Source organism: Vigna angularis, chromosome 3 (genome assembly GCF_016808095.1).
Source record: "Vigna angularis cultivar LongXiaoDou No.4 chromosome 3, ASM1680809v1, whole genome shotgun sequence".
NCBI lineage: Eukaryota > Viridiplantae > Streptophyta > Magnoliopsida > Fabales > Fabaceae > Vigna > Vigna angularis.
Genome location: NC_068972.1, coordinates 33631839 through 33648349, shown reverse-complemented (window position 1 = coordinate 33648349; position 16511 = coordinate 33631839). Strand labels below are relative to the sequence as shown.

Sequence of the window (16511 nt, the reverse complement as noted above, 5' to 3'; positions counted from 1 at the left end):
TGAAAATCCTAGCATAAGGAGAATCACAATGAGTATGGACATGGTGGTGTGACTCAGAAGGGCCTAAGATGCTCAACCTAAGACCAATTCAATCTCAAACTCTTTTGCATAAGAAGAGTCCTCTAAAGACAACAGTAAGTTGTCATCTTTGGACACAGTTAACATCGACCCAACACTACCACAACTAGTTAGAACCAATACGATTTGTATTTATGGAAAGTTGAGGATGAATAAGCTAATGAGTAGATGAATTTGAAGAAAAATTAGTTTGTGAAGAAGAACAAAAAGTGTATAAAAACCGGAAGTGGTGGAATGCATTGGTGTGTTTCTTGCCACTGGCTCCCCATTTCAAGAAGAGGAGAGTGAAGTTGTCTAGAGACTAGGACTTTCTCGGAGGTTGTGCTAATATGATGACCATTCAAAAATGCAGAAAGCTATAAATGTTGGAGGAGGATTAGGAATTTAAAAATCGTGTTGTTGGAAGGTAAGAAAATATGGAAAAGGAAGAAGAAAAGACTTGCAATAGCGAGAGAGAAGAATTTGTTTTCTTTTTTTCATTAACAATATTAAATTAGACAAACCGTAATAACTAATAATGTTTTGATAATAGCAAAATATTATACCAGGCGAGTAAGCCTTTGGTTAAAAGTGAAGTTGTTAGATGACTAAGAGAGAACGTCTAACAGATATATCAAGGTTGAATACTTGACCTATGTAGTTAAATACTATGTGTAGTATAATAAGTTGGAAGTCTAGTATATGCAAAAACCAAGTTTTAAGCAATATACGAGTCTAAACAGTAGATCTCAATGTGTTATATGAGTACAAAATGTGTTGGCCAGGTTAAAGTATTAGACGACCCAAGTCTCTAGACAACCTAAGTCATTTGTTAGATGATAAGGTGTTAGACGACCTAAGGCGGCTTAAGCCATTAGACGACCAAGGCGGAAGATGACCTAAATAGTTGAAACAATTATAATGCGCTTTGATGTCTAATATAGGTTTTGATCTCTGTTTATGAAGCAAATTGATATAAGTGTTAAAATAGAGAATTAATGATATGAACTATGATGTTTATGAAAATTATCTTATTGTAATTGCATTCTAGAAGAGGAAAAGTTTTGAAAACAAACATTCAAACAATATGAACATTAAGAAAATATTTTATGTGAATGATGAATGAATTGGTTGATTGATTGAATAATCTTATTGCTCTAACCATTCAAATGCAAAATCAAGTTGTGAACATTGAAAAGAGCATAATTTAAACCAAGTTTGAGCTTAATAATAAAAGGAAAGAAGATTTCCTGAAGAACACAAGTTGATTTGAAATTGAAGTCTTGAATGAAGTTGAAGATTCAAACTGAAAATCAAATTGAAGAAATAGATCAACTAATTCCATATCAAGAAGATTACAAATAAAGAGTTGAAATTCAAATTCTCAAAGGCTATCAAATGCAACAACTTTATAAAAAATACAAAGCCTTACGAAAATAATACGAACAAGAGAATATAAAAAGACCAAAGTGTTGAGAAATTGTCACATCAATAGTGTTTAGAGAAATTGGATTGAGAGCGTGAATATTGTAAAATCATTCACTAAGTGAAGTTGTAACCTATGAGCTATAGTGTTCATTCCTACTAAGAGAGTGTTATTTGATTATTCATTTTAATTTGTCTGAATTGAGTCTCTAATTTTGAAAATGTGTAAGAATTTGGTCTAAATTATTAAGAATGATAAAAAGAGAGTTACAATGAAATGCTTCGGTGCAAAGGGAAAATGTAAATGGTATGGTTATTGTGTTTATATGTCTGTAGCGAAGTCATGACAAATAAGGAAATAATTGATTATCATAGCTGTAATAGAGATTTTAACGTAAAATCCAAGTGGCTAAGTAAGAAGATAGAGAAGACAATTAGAGAAAACCAACATATGAAGGTGATGGACATCCGTGACAAAATGAGTAGGAAATAAAATATAGGTATCTATAGAAATATGGCTTTTCAGGCTAAAGCTATTGTATCAGACCATATTGAGGGGTCATTCAAAGAACAATTCAGAAGAATATATGATTATTCACATGAGCTCTTAAGAAAAAATCCATCTTCTATAATAAAGGTCAAAGTTAAGGTGATGTTGTGACGTAATATTAAGGAGATTCTATGCATGTTGGAAGGCATGTAAGGACAATTTCATATCATGTAGACCTATCATTAGATTGGATGGGTGCTTTCTGAAATACAAGTATATAGAGGTGAGTTATTAACAACAATTGGAGATATGAGAATGAGCATATTTTACTTATAGCAAATGTTGTTGTAAACAGACTTCAAAAAGAATCATGGTTAACGAAATATTAGATACTAAGGAAGTGAATTGTTGGTTCTCATTGTAGTTTAAGTATTTGAAGTTGGTACTCTATTTTGTATAATTAAACACAATTAGGTCCCACTTCAAAAATTGTTGTGCTTATGGATCTGTTTCTGTTAGCTATAATGTGAGTTTATATATTCATCATAAGTGATCAGTAGAGAAGTTATTTGAAGTCAGACACACCTTACAAATTGGGGGAGCAGTTTGTGTTCAACATTGAGAAAATGGGACGTAGATGCAAAAAATGGAGCATAAATGGTATTCCTTACTGTTACGCCCTGACTGCAATAAAATTTTTAATATAAATGAAGAGAATTTCATTTATCATTGGTTCAGGAAGTCAACATATGAAAAAACCTACACATTAATAATCTACCCTATTAACGGTTAAAAAGTGTGAGAAATTACTTTATCCTGATATCTTACAACCAAGGAAAAAAGTACTGTGTGGAAGACCTAAGAAAAAGATAAGACTAGAGTCATGGGAAATAAAGAAGTGTGATATTGAATTAAGAAAGGAGGGTTTTGAAAAGGATGTTTTGTCTGCAGGAAGATTGGACACAACATAACTTCTTGCCTACAAAGAAATCAACCATAACAAACTGAAGCAACATAAGCCCCTTCAATAGTATCTCCACCACATGAATCAATATCAATCCCTTGTAACAGAGTGTAATACACACCTAACCTTCTCGTCCTACCACCATGAGAAGACATGCTAGTATTCTGCATCCCCCAACCATTACATGTGTAAGGCGAACAAGAATGAGACCTAGATGTACCTCATCTCATCAAACCACAATGAGGAAGACAACCTCTTCTTTGAAACCCTGCACCTTAAAATGTTAGGGCAAACACAATGCTCTCCCTAAAAAGGCACAAGAAGCACATCATCTACATTACCATTTAAAATGAAATGACACATAATTCATACATATTCCCACCTTATCATGTTTAAACTTCGTTTCACAGAAAATAACAGAAAATGTCTAATTGTTCCACATTTTCAAAATTAAGAGGTGAATTAAGACCAATCAAAATATACTACTTGACATTTTCGAACAAATACAAGAATCAACTAAATATTTTAACCTTAATTAATTAACTAACTTACAATTGTATATTTGTGAATGTAGTTTTTGAATTTATTTTCAAACTTTATTCATCCCTTTTCTAGATTTACATTACTTTAATAAACGTTGTTAGCAAATAAAAACAAATTTACTGTATTTAAAAAATATCAAAACTCAATTAAGTAGAAAGAAAAATAGAGGAACAAAATTAAATCATGAAACTAAATATATGAATCAAATTATTAATTAAACCTATATTTTTTAAGATTATCATTGTATGCCATCAAATACTAAATTAACGTCAATAGTGTCACATTATTTTTGTCGACTTATATATTATAAATATTTAAATTTTAAAGGATATGTTGTTATTAAGCATATTTCATTCAACTAATATTATATCAAAATTTTAAATATAATGTACCATTTAGCGTTAATATATACTCTATACTATTAGTTACATCTAACATTGTTATTATAGTATTTTTATTTTTTTAGACACAAAATTAATACCATTTTTTAGATAAATGTTGACTTTTATGTTAATTATATTTTTCTTGTAATTTTTTGAAAAAGAAATTAGACATTCACTAGGGTCTCTTAGTACAATATTGCACTACTTTCCATAATATCAATTTATTAATAAAAATAAGAAATCATATATTAATAAATATTATTTATTGTGTAAAAAAATATTATTTTTGTTAATAAATATAATGCATGTTTATATTCATATACCGACTATAAACATGATTTTTATACTAATAAATTATTTATTACTATTTATATTTATTTGTTAATGATGGAAAATGCTATTGAATATTACTTATGCATGAACTCAATATTATTTATGTTGACAGAGCATATGTTTGATAAAAACAGTCAGGATTTGTGTTTTTGTTGATGCTTTTTAAATTGGAAAATAACTTATCATGATGTATCTAATTGTAGACAATTACAATAAAATTTTAATATAATCTTTAGTAAGGAGAAAACAATTGGCACAAAATTACAACAACTTTATCTTCATAAGCTTATTGGTGCCTAAGATAGGAATAATGATTATCTATATTCAATTTTAAGCTTGTGAAGGTTGTTGTGCAACAACTTGTGGAACCTGTTGCGTAGCTTGTTTTAGAGCCTATTGGGGAACCTGTTTGGGAGCTTGTGCTGGAGTTTATGGTGGAGCCCCTAGTTTAGCCTATGATTGAGTCTGTGGTAAAGCTTATGGTGAAGACTATGGTGGAGACTAGAGTGGATCTTGTATGGGAGCATGTGCTCGATATTGTTGCTCAGTCATAGCATAAGCTAAATCATGATAATGTTTCTGTTATACCTCTCTATCAGTTACTTTGCTAACTTTCAGTTTTAGTTTCCATTTTTATGTTTTTCTCTATATCTCCCTTTTTCTCTAATCAGTTGTGCACATTCAATAAAATTCTCTTCTTTATCTATCTCTCTTTCTCTTGTGTTTGAGATCCGTAGTATGCTATCAATTTGTTAATAGTCCTTCTGCAACCTTTTTTTATCTCTGTTCACCATGGCTTATGATATTTTTACCCCTTTGGATCCCTACAATTTCTTCTTCATCCACCATGGTGATCATCCTAGTCAAAGTATTGTTTCTACTCCTTTAAATGTGAAAATTTTGGCCCTTGGAGATGTGTTGTCACTATCGCTCTTGAATCCAAGAACAAAATGGGTTTCGATGGCTCCCTTCTCTAACCCATTGATCTTTGTGGAAAAGGAACAGTAGCATCGTTCAATCTTGAGTTCTCAATTCGATTACCAAATATATTGCTATGACTATCGTTTACTCTTGGCTTAATAGCACTCATGGTCCCAATTTTTGTCAAGTTTGTTTGAAATGGTCCTAGTACTTTTAAAATGTTCAATGTAGTCCTAAAGATTGTAATTTGTGTTCAATTTAGTCTTTTTTGCAAACGCCGTTTAAATCGTTAACGGCCAAATGTTCAGTTGTGCAATTAGTGAATGATATGCTATTTAACTACTGACGTGTTTAAGGCGTAGTGAGGTGGATGGGGCCAATAAGGCCTTGCCACGTGTCAGCCCCTTCTCCACTCAAAATTAGGGTTTTAGATAGGAAAAAGGGATCTCATGCGCCTCTTCTCTCTTCTTCCTTGCGGCGCAAATTAGGGATGAATTTGCAGGTATGTGGAGAAGCTTGGTGATGCTATGACTGGCGAGAGAAAGAAAGTGAAAGTACTAAACCCAGCCCTAAACCCTCGCAACCCTTTTTCTTTTTTTTCTTTGTGGTATGAGATTTTCGATTTTTTTTTTTACCAAAAACAGTATAAACAAATTAAATTGTTCTTGGTTAACAAAAATTACCTTTTTTTTACTCATTTCACTATATTATATAAAGAATATATAAAGAAGAAAAACTACACTTTCCATCCCTTGCAAATTATAAATATATTTTTTCTTATTCTTGTAAAAAAAAATTATATGTTTAAGCTTTCCTAACTACAAAATCTATGATTGTAATAATCGGATGCCAACTCTATCAGTGAGAATTTCGACGTGGCTTATATACATATCCTTAAATTAATATTTGTATTAACATATATCGTTTGGTGTAAGGTTTAATATTTGATTAAGTTCTTTTTTTGTTATTGTTAAGTTTGTGATTTCAGTTTTAATTGCGAAGGTGAATTTTTTTCGAGTTTTCTATTGGAATTTCTCCACATAACATTTGAAAATTTTAAACTACATAGTATTCTTTTAATTTCATACTGTTATAAGTGTTATGGGAACATGTTAAATAAAGTTAAAAGATATTTTTTTCATATGACTATTATTAAAAGCATTAAAGAAGGAGATTGCGACTCTGCAATTTTAGGGTTCGCATAGTGGTGGTGACACTAAGGTCTTGCTGTGTTGATGACGGTGGTGACCTGAGATAGTGGTGACAAGGTAGGCACTACTTGTGCTATGAAGAAGAAGTGGTTTGTTGCTATTGCTGCTAGGTCGCATTTCTAGGTCCTTTTCGTGTAGGTGTGTGTTGATGCTGGTGAGGTAGTGTCGCGACGGCGCTAGCAATGAAGGTGAGGTAGTATAAAAAAAATACTTTCAAAATCAATAAATCCACCTCATTGTGTCTTAAAGTGTCCACATAGGCAGTTAAATGCCATCTCATATGGGTTTTGCACAGTTGGACAGCTGGTCATTAACGATTTAAACGACGTTTGCAAAAAGGACTAAATTGAACACAAACTACAATCTTTAGGACTACATTGAACATTTTAAAAACAATATGACCATTTTGAACAAATCTGACAAAAATTAGGACCATCAATGCTATTAAGCCTTTACTCTTTAACTGTTGTTGCCTTATGGGAAGATTTAAACTCAACACATATGCAAAGTAATGATCCTCTAGTCTCCTAGTTAAAGAAAACTATTTTTTCTTGCCAACAAGGAACGATGACTATGTCTCAATATTTTTCTATGATAAAGAGTCTTTAGTAAGAAATGGGTGATTTCCAATCATCTCATTCTGCATTCTGAACACGTGATGCCTTTTTCAATGAGTTTTAATACTACATACTCTTATATTAATGTTCAGTTAATGGACCTTATTCCTTTCATAAGTTGTGTATATTCTTTAGTAATTGACACAAAAAATTAAATAAATAAATAAATATCAATAATTAAAAATGTATATTAAAAAAGTTACTAACATCACTTTCAATAATAAACAAAGATTTTACCGATGGGTTTTAAAATTTAAATTATTGACAAATTTTATCGCAGATTTTAAAATTTTAATTACCGACAAAAAAATAATTAATAATACATATTTTATTACCAATATATTTAAATATTTTGATAATATTTCAGTAATTAAAATTTTTAAATTCATCAATAATTTAAATATATCATCAGATTTATTTCTGTCAATAAAATTTAATGTATAATTTGAATAGTTTTATAATATTTAACCACTTTACTAAATATTTCTAATTTAATAAATAAGGTTATCTATAATCTCATAATTTATAAACTAAAAGCTTATCACTATTTACTAAAAGAAAATTCACGATCATATAAAGTTTGATTTTTTTAAAGGGATACAAATAATTTTCTTTTTTTGCTTTTAGGGTAGGGGTTTACATAGAGCTGTCAAAATGCGTTACAACCCGCGAGCCAATTCAGCTCACCACGAGTTTGAGCCGGATTGGGTTTGAAAAAATTGTATTTTTTTTATGCGAATCAGATTTAAACACGACTCATTTAAACCCAGCTCATGCGAGTTGAACCCGTGGTGGACTGGGTTGGCCCAACAACCCACCTATCTAATTTTATTTTATTAAAATTTATTTTTAATTTTATAAAAAAATATTTATTATTATTTTTTTGCTTGAAAAAATTATTTAAATTTGTTATTTTCAAAATTAATTAAACACCCATGTTGGGAATAAAATTTGGGAGTAAAATTTGTTTAGATTTGAATTATAGAAAGTTTGTAAAATTTTTTTATTTAAAAAAATTGTAATTAAGTGAACTAGTGAGCCAACCCGTTTACCACCAACCTGTGGTGGGTTAGACTAAGTTCAAATTTTTCTGTCTCACTAATAAATGAGCCGGGTTGGGTTGGCGAGGGTTACTCCCTCCACTACCACAGGTTGGTACCGCACCTCCACAACTTTCTTTTATTTCCAAAATTGACCTTATTTAAATATTTATTTTTATTTTTAATTATTTTAATCTAAAATTCTAATCTAATCTTACTTCCTTTCATTCTTCATTGCCCTAGCTCCCACACCCCCACACCATAAAATCTTCTCTTCTTTTTCTCTTCCTATTTCCCTTTTTTCACTATGGCAATCCCACACTCCAACACCCTCGCAGAAACTTTATTTTCTTCTTTCACTTTCTTCTTCCTCTCCTCCTAATACTTTTCTTGTTTGTGATTTCCGTTTCCTTCTCTGTTTTTGATGCTTCCATTGTCACTGAGTTAGCTCCATAGATGGTTGGTTGCCTAAACGGATATGGGAGATCCGTTCGGCCTTGAATGAATCTTGATTTTCGTTGACGGATCTCGCATATCCGTGAAAGGAATCCTCACTTGAAGTTGGAAGAGGAAGAAGAAGAAATGTCTAGAGTGAAGAAAGCGTTGAGGCAGTTTACGTTCGGAAGCCGCAAGACCGCCGATCGCAACTCGTCGGGACGCATAATGTCGTTTCACAGAGGCGGCGGAGCTAAGCGGCTGCAACCAACCGTAGATCTCAAAAGGAACACCACTTCTTCCCTGGGTGTCGTTGAACAGATCGAGTACGATCTTAACCGTTCTTCCGACATCGCACTCGTTCGCTGGCTACAAGGTGTCCACCGCCGCCGTCGTGCCAGCGCCGGCATCGCGGCCTGCTCGTCCAAGCTCCTAGCCCTCAATCCCGCTATCACTAATAGTGACAACATTCGTGGCATGTCCGAGCTCAATTCGATGTTGCCGCGCGTTGGAACTTCCACTAGAGAGGTTTTCCTGTCTGCGTTCTCGTCCAAGGCCAAGGGACAAGATACGAAATCTGAATTGGAATCAGTTTCTTTGATCGGATTGTCGCGATGCGGTTGCAGCCTCGAGAGCTCCGTTCTTCGCGCCACGTGGAAAAGTGGAGGAGATTCTGGTGTAGGGAGATTCTCCAAATTCGATGACGGATGAAAAGAAGAAGTTAGAATATGCTTTTAGCAGTTTGAATGAGAAGCTTGCTGAGAAAGAAAACCTATTGGAAATTTTGAGGGATGACTTAAACCTAACACAAGGTAAATTGCAAAGCACTGAAAGTGATCTCAGGGTTGTTGAATTGAGAGAGAGTGATATAATTGAGAACTTAAAGCTTCTGAAGAAAATCTTGTCATTAGAGGAAGAGATATAGAGGAAACTGCTACAAGACACTCGGAACTTCATTTGTTGCATGAGTCTCTAACGAGAGATGCAGAACAGAAACTCCAAGAAGCTATAGAAAAATTCTTGAGAAAATTAAGATTTTGGAGAAACTGATTACACGGGGTGGGGAACAGTCTACATCCTTGAAGAATCAACTTGAATAAAGTATTTAAATTTTTTGGTTTTTTTTATATATACAAATAAAAAACATTAATAAAATAAAGTCTAAAATAAAAACAATAAACTAAAATAACAAAAAAAATTAAAAGATGTAACCTTATACGGATGTGAACATTCGTTCATGGATATCAACATCCGTTGAAGGTGAAACAAATGTTGATATCCATTTTACTAGAAGGGCAAATTAGGTATGGGATGGTGCATGGAGCATTTGGTGGTGGTGGAGGAAGCAACACTCTGGGTTGACTCACTAAATGACCAACCCATGGTGGACCGAGCCGGATCGGGACCGGGTGACCCGTTTTGACAGCTCTAGGTTTACATTGTGTTAATAGCGGTTTTATTCGAAATAATATCTCTTTCAAAACAATCAGTTGCTTAGTTTTATTTAAGAATGAAGACCATAGTATTAGAAAAATCACAAAATCAAATTATCAACTATGGATATTAAATATCATGATTATTAATGGTAAAAATTAAATGAAATATATCACAAGGTTGTGAGTAATTAAATTTGATATTATAAATATTATACATTTATTATGAGCACTTAAAATTGATATTATATATAAACACAGATAAGTCATAAGGAAGAGCTAGTTACACAACTATTATATATATTTAAGTATTTTATAATTTTCTTTAATTACATCAATAATTTATTTTAGACACTTTATCATTTTTTTTCTATATAATTTAATTTACGTATTGTTTTCTTTATCTTTTTACTATTTCTTTATATGTTCAATAGATCTTATACTATGTTTATTTATGAACCTAAGTATTAAATTAAGGGTTAAATATGTTTTTCGTCCCTTAAGTATCACACAATTTTGGTTTTAGTCCCTATTCGAAACTTTGATGGTTTTTAGTCCTCATAGTTTTGAAATTCTTACTATTAATACTTAAAATTGGATGGCGTTAACTTTTGTTTGACGTGGCTAACGGCCAGCCAACTTGTCATGCCACCTGACTACTTTTAATTGACGTGGCAGTAAAGGTGTGGTGGTCGGTCGGCCTGATGGGTGGTCGGTCGGCCTGATGGGTGGTCGGCCACTTGGTCTGGTGGTCAGCATGGTGGTCTTTGCCCATAACCGTTCGGTCTTTTCCCAACACCGTTTGGTCTTTCATATATTGCACTTCACCCGTCACCATAACCGTTCGGTCTTTGCCCATCACCGTTCGGTCTTTCATATATTTAACTCCAACCGTCACCATAACTGTTCGGTCTTTGCCCAACACTGTTTGGTTTTTATATAGTCCGCTTCTATTGCATTGTTCTGTTGATTGTAATAGGACCCACTAGGCCGACCGACCACCAGACCGAGTGACCGACAACCCACCAGGCCGACCGACCACCAAATCGAGTGACCGATCACCCACCAGGCCGACCGACCACCACACTTTTACTGCCACGTCAATTAAAAGTAGTCAGCGAAAGGTGACATCACACGTGGGCTGGTCGTTAGCCACATCTACTAAAAGTTAATGCCGTCCAATTTTAAGGACTAATTGTAAGAATTTCAAAACTATGAAGATTAAAAATCATCAAAGTTTCGAATAGAGACTAAAACCAAAATCGTGTGATACTTAAGGACGAAAAACATATTTAACCTTTAAATTAATAATAATTTAACACATAAAGATATGATAAAAAACTTTACAAAATAAATGACAAAATGTATAGAAGAATACATATCCCTGTCCATACTTTTGATATTATATATTTTGTTGTTTTTACGGAAAACATATTGTTAATAGATTATTTTAATAAATTCCCAGTAACAAGATCAACCTTAGGTCAATTCCTTCCATGACCGGTAGTCTTTTGATAACAAAAACTTCCATGTATATATAGCTTTGGGCACCAGTCTTATTTTTTCTCCATAGAAATATAATTTTTTTTATAAGCCAATATATTTGTATGGAGGTTTACGATAAAATTTAGAATTGAATTAAAATATATTAATAATGTTTTGTTCTTATAATAAAATATAATGATAAATGATGGTATAATAAATAGAATGACTTTTGTAATTGATTAAGATAATAAGAAGCAGTAAAGAAGAAGAAGATGAAGAATGATGGAAGTGAGAAAGTGATGCAGCAGAAGATCCTTGAATAGAAAATGTGTGGATGTGAAGCAGATAAGAAAATCGCCGAGGATAAAGATATGTGGATGTGACATCGATGAATTGACCGAATTAAGAGAAAAGAAAATGGAAAGAGAATGAACAAAATAAAGTGTAAGTAAAGTTTTCACTGAATGAAAATCCCTGATTTTCATACCAAACTTTCACATTACACTGTTAAAGTAAAAGGCAAAAGAGGGTAAGTGATAAGTAAGTTGTGGCAGTGGGAAAAACAGCAGCAGCAGCAGCAACAGACCAGAGACACAAACAGAGAGACAGACAGAGAGAGTAGCTGCCGTAGGACCCATTCAGGAAACTCTCTGCCACACCAAATTCAAAATAACATATCACAAATTTTTACAATTCTTTAACTTTTATATATTATTTTTATCAATCCCATAAAATTATATTACATTAATTTAAATTTAAATTTGATCAATGAAGTCATCTTGGAACCTTTCCTCTTACACTCTTTGTCTGCAAATGGCGCAGGTGGCATCTATACATGTGCACAAATCTCATGCCTCACTTTCACCAGTAATTCCAACTTCAAAACCCTCCTTTCACGTTAATTTCTTCTTCTAAGCTTTCATTATTTACCTTTTCTTCTTTGTACCGTGGGATCAAACCACCTCTTTCTTTTTTTATTCACAATGAAATATCTATAGAAAGAGTGACATTATTTTAAGAAAATATTATATTTATTCCCAACCACATAAACTTTGTAAGAGTTGCGAAAAAGGATGTAATACATTTTTTTTATTAATTAAAAAAATTACAAAATATTATGGGAGAAATGTTTTAGCAATTTAATTGTTTGAAAATAATTATATATTAATTAATAGACACAAGTGAGACCATATATATTAATATGCGTAAATGAACATGTTAGAAATGAATTTGACTATATACAAATTTTGAGTGAATGATGGAGATGTGTTTATTTTAATCTGGCATGAGAGAGTGTTAACAACAGGCTATAAAGACCCATTTCCATTACATTGTTGTTCAATAGGATTCTCATTTGCACATGTTGTAACCTTATGCATGTTTTGAATGGTTAAAGGATTTACCAATACAATATCAATAATATACAAGTCCAAACTTATATAAAGATTTATATTATTTTTACTTTAAAATTAATGACTTTATAGATTTTTTTCTTATATAAAACTTAAAAAAGAGAATGTTTATTGCATTTTTTTAGTTGATCACCAAGATGAAGAATCAATTTTGATACCACTAATTAATATTTTCAAAGAAATTTATCAATGATATAACACTAATGAGACACAAATTCAAATCTTTTATTATATAAAAGATTGATGCTACCTTTATTATAAAATCTTAAAATAATACATTTATAAATTATTTATATAGTGTTTAATTTTTTCATCTTTACTTAATGTCGGACTTAAACTCATACTTAAATTTTCAAGATGCTAAACTCACACTTAAATTTTCAAAATGTGTAGTAACCTCTTATGGATGATTAGCAGAGTGGGTGAGATAGTTTTGGACCACTTTCACACACACCAATTTCAACTCATACATGTTGGAATATTTTAAGAAAAGTAAAATTTGCTTAACAAAGAGTAGATAAAGATATGATAATCTTGTTTAAAAGAGAAACATTACAATTTATAAAACTTAGGAATAACTTCCCACTAACAACATGGTTCTATAAATAAGCCATGAAAATAACAAATCAACTAAAATTGACTCCTTAAAACTTGGAAAACAATAACAACTAAAAATAACAAATTCTGAATGTAGACATGTTTCAGTCCTGAAACATTTTCCTAACACTCCTCCTTACTTTAGGAGGAGCAAACAACAATCTATTGTCTTAGAAGATCAAACCTACTGATTGGAAGTGGCTTTGTAAACAAAACAACAAGCCGATTTTTAGACTTACACTAAACCAACGTTATTAATCCCTTTTTCTATACTTTCTTAAGAAAAATAATTTGATGTTGAAATGCTTAGTTTTGTCATGAAACACATGGTTATGAGAAATAACAATAACAACTTAGTTGTCATAAACAATCTTGGTACTTTTTTTCTGCTATAGATTTAGATCCATTAAAATCTTTCTCAGGCATAAAGTTTGATTAACAACAATTGTTGCTACAATAAATTTTACTTCAATAGTGGATTGAGCCGCAATTTCTTGCTTCTTTGAGCTCCATGAGAAAACACTAGATCTAAGAGTAAAACAATAACCTAAAGTACTTCTCATGTCATTCATGGAGCCTCCTAAATCACTATTAGAGAAACCATCTAATTTAAAATTTTTACTCCATGTGAACTTAACACCAAAATCATTTGTGCCTTTGACATTCTCTTGGTAGCTCTAAGATGTAATTCACCTGCATAGTGCACAAACCTAGACAAAATGCTTACAACATTTAAAATATTAGGACGTTTTGTAGTATAAAGTATCCCTCATTCACTTTATCACTCCATCTTCCTTATTCAGTTTCTCCTTTTGGTTCATAGAAGTGTTGGCTTCTATGCATTCTTCAAATCTAAACTTCTTTAAAATCTCCTTGGCATACTTTTTCTGATAGATAAAGGTTTCATGTTTAACTTGCTTAATTTTTGTTCAAAGGAAGAAAGTCATTAACCTAAGATCTGTCATCTAAAAACCTTCATCATTTTTTGTTTTCTCAAAAACCTTCATCATTTCTTGTTTCAATTCCTGTATCATCCCTACATCATTTTTTTCATCAAAATTTCTTCAACATAAAGTGAAACTATAAAAACATCATTTGTTTGATGTTTAACATAAAAGGTGGCTTCATACTGGTTTTTCTTAAAATCGATGTTTAAAAAATGTTCATCTATCCTATTGTACTAAGCTCATGGAGCTAATTTTAATCCATAAAGAGCCTTTTTTAGAAGATACACCTTGTCCTATTCTGCATTCTTCACAAAACCTTCAGGTTGTTCAACATAAATTTCTTCATATAAAATACCATTTAAAAATGTTGGTTTTACATCTAGTTTACAACAAGTAAAATCCTTATGGTGTCTAATCGAGCAATGGACACAAAGGTTTCCGAGTAATCCACACTAAAGATTTGAACATAACATTTCACAACAAGTCTTGCCTTGTGTTTGTTGATGGAACCATCAAAATTTAACTTGGTTTTGTACACTCATTTGACTTTGATAACCTTCTTATCTTGGGGTCGATCAACTAGATCCCATGTTCTATTTTTCTCAATCATAAACATTTCCTCCTTCATTGTAGCCATCCAATTTTGATCTTTCTTTACTGTTCCAAACTCTGCAAGTTTGCAAACAACAATGTTTCACCTTTCATGAACACCAGAGAGTGATCTGGTACCTCTCAGAAGTATCATGTACTCATTCATTATTCCAGTTTGACTATTCATCTTTTACAAATCACTGTCTAACATCTTTATCTGGAAATACCCAACAATTTGTTTGAATATTCATTGATGGTGTCAACTTCTTTCATCCTTTGAAGCTCTAATTCTCACCTTAAATCAAGCACTTGCATGCTTGAAATCTCTTATCTCTTGGCATATTCCATTTTTATATATTTGAGAGTCAATATCCTAACAAGGATGGTTGTAGAAACACCAACAAAAAGGCATGACTTTTGTCTTTCGAGTTTTTCTCTCTTTAGGATTCTTGATTTTAGGCGATGTTAGGATTGTCTGGTATCGAAAGAACTTCGTAATTCTCTTTTATAGCGTCCCAAATATCCAATGCCTCTAAGTAAGTCTCATTTTGACAATTCATAAATCATAGTTTTTCGTTGAAAACGAGAAGAGAAATTTGAGAAAAATTTGTTTCAAAATCCATTCTAGAGATCTTAATATTAAAGAACTCTTTGGAATATTAAAAAATAGGTTTAATTGCTTCCTTTGTCCCCAGTTTGGTTGAATTGTGTCAAATTCATCCTCATTTTTAAAAAAGTTTCATTGTCGTCCTCACGTGGTGTAAAAGTTTCATTGTCGTCCTCACGTGGTGTAAAAGTGTCAATTGAATCCAAACATAGAAAAAATTTGTGTCAAAGTAGTCATTTTTCCTATATCTCTGTGTCTTCCTTTCATACAATCAAGTACAGATATTCATTTTACCTTATCCAATTTAAGGCTTTTCATAGCTCTAGAGAAGTGACATATGAAAGGAAGACACAGAGGTATAGGAAAAATGACTACTTTGACACAAATTTTTTCTATGTTTGGATTCAATTGACACTTTTATACCACGTGAGGACGACAATGAAACTTTTTTAAAAATGAGGATGAATTTGACACAATTCAACCAAACTGGGGACAAAGGAAGCAATTAAACCTAAAAAATAAAGATAAATTTTCTTTATAAAAGATTGAATAATCTTATTTAAAATAAAAACATTACAATTTATAGAAGTTAAAAATAACTTCCCGCCAACAACATGATTCTAGGGAAATAGTAACAACTAAAAATAATAAATTCTTAATGTAGACATGTTTGGCTCTTTTCTAACAATACATAACAATACTTAAAAGAAAAAAAAAACACATATAACTTAAGATTCATTCAACTTTCCTTTCCACTATTCAACCTTTATGCAACATAATAGCAACCATTTCTAGTTTCAAACTTCAATTTTATTTTTCTTCGCCTTATATTTCTTATAAACTCCTTCTTTTCATTCTTTTCAGTACTTATCATAATAAAGCTCAAACTTACTTAACAAAATAACTTTATGTTGAATTGCCACCATGAAAATAACCATGGAAGACATTTAACACTAATAAATTAAGTTCTAATCAAGATATCATTTCTAATTAGAAATCTTATTATACTGTATTTGTGAG

General features: G+C 31.7%; 1 pseudogene; it reads left to right on the top strand.

Moving 5' to 3' along the window:
• Positions 1-8566: 8566 nt before the first annotated feature.
• LOC108324501 (60S ribosomal protein L2, mitochondrial-like) lies at positions 8567-9101 on the top strand (annotated as a pseudogene).
• The last annotated feature ends 7410 nt before the right edge of the window (positions 9102-16511 follow it).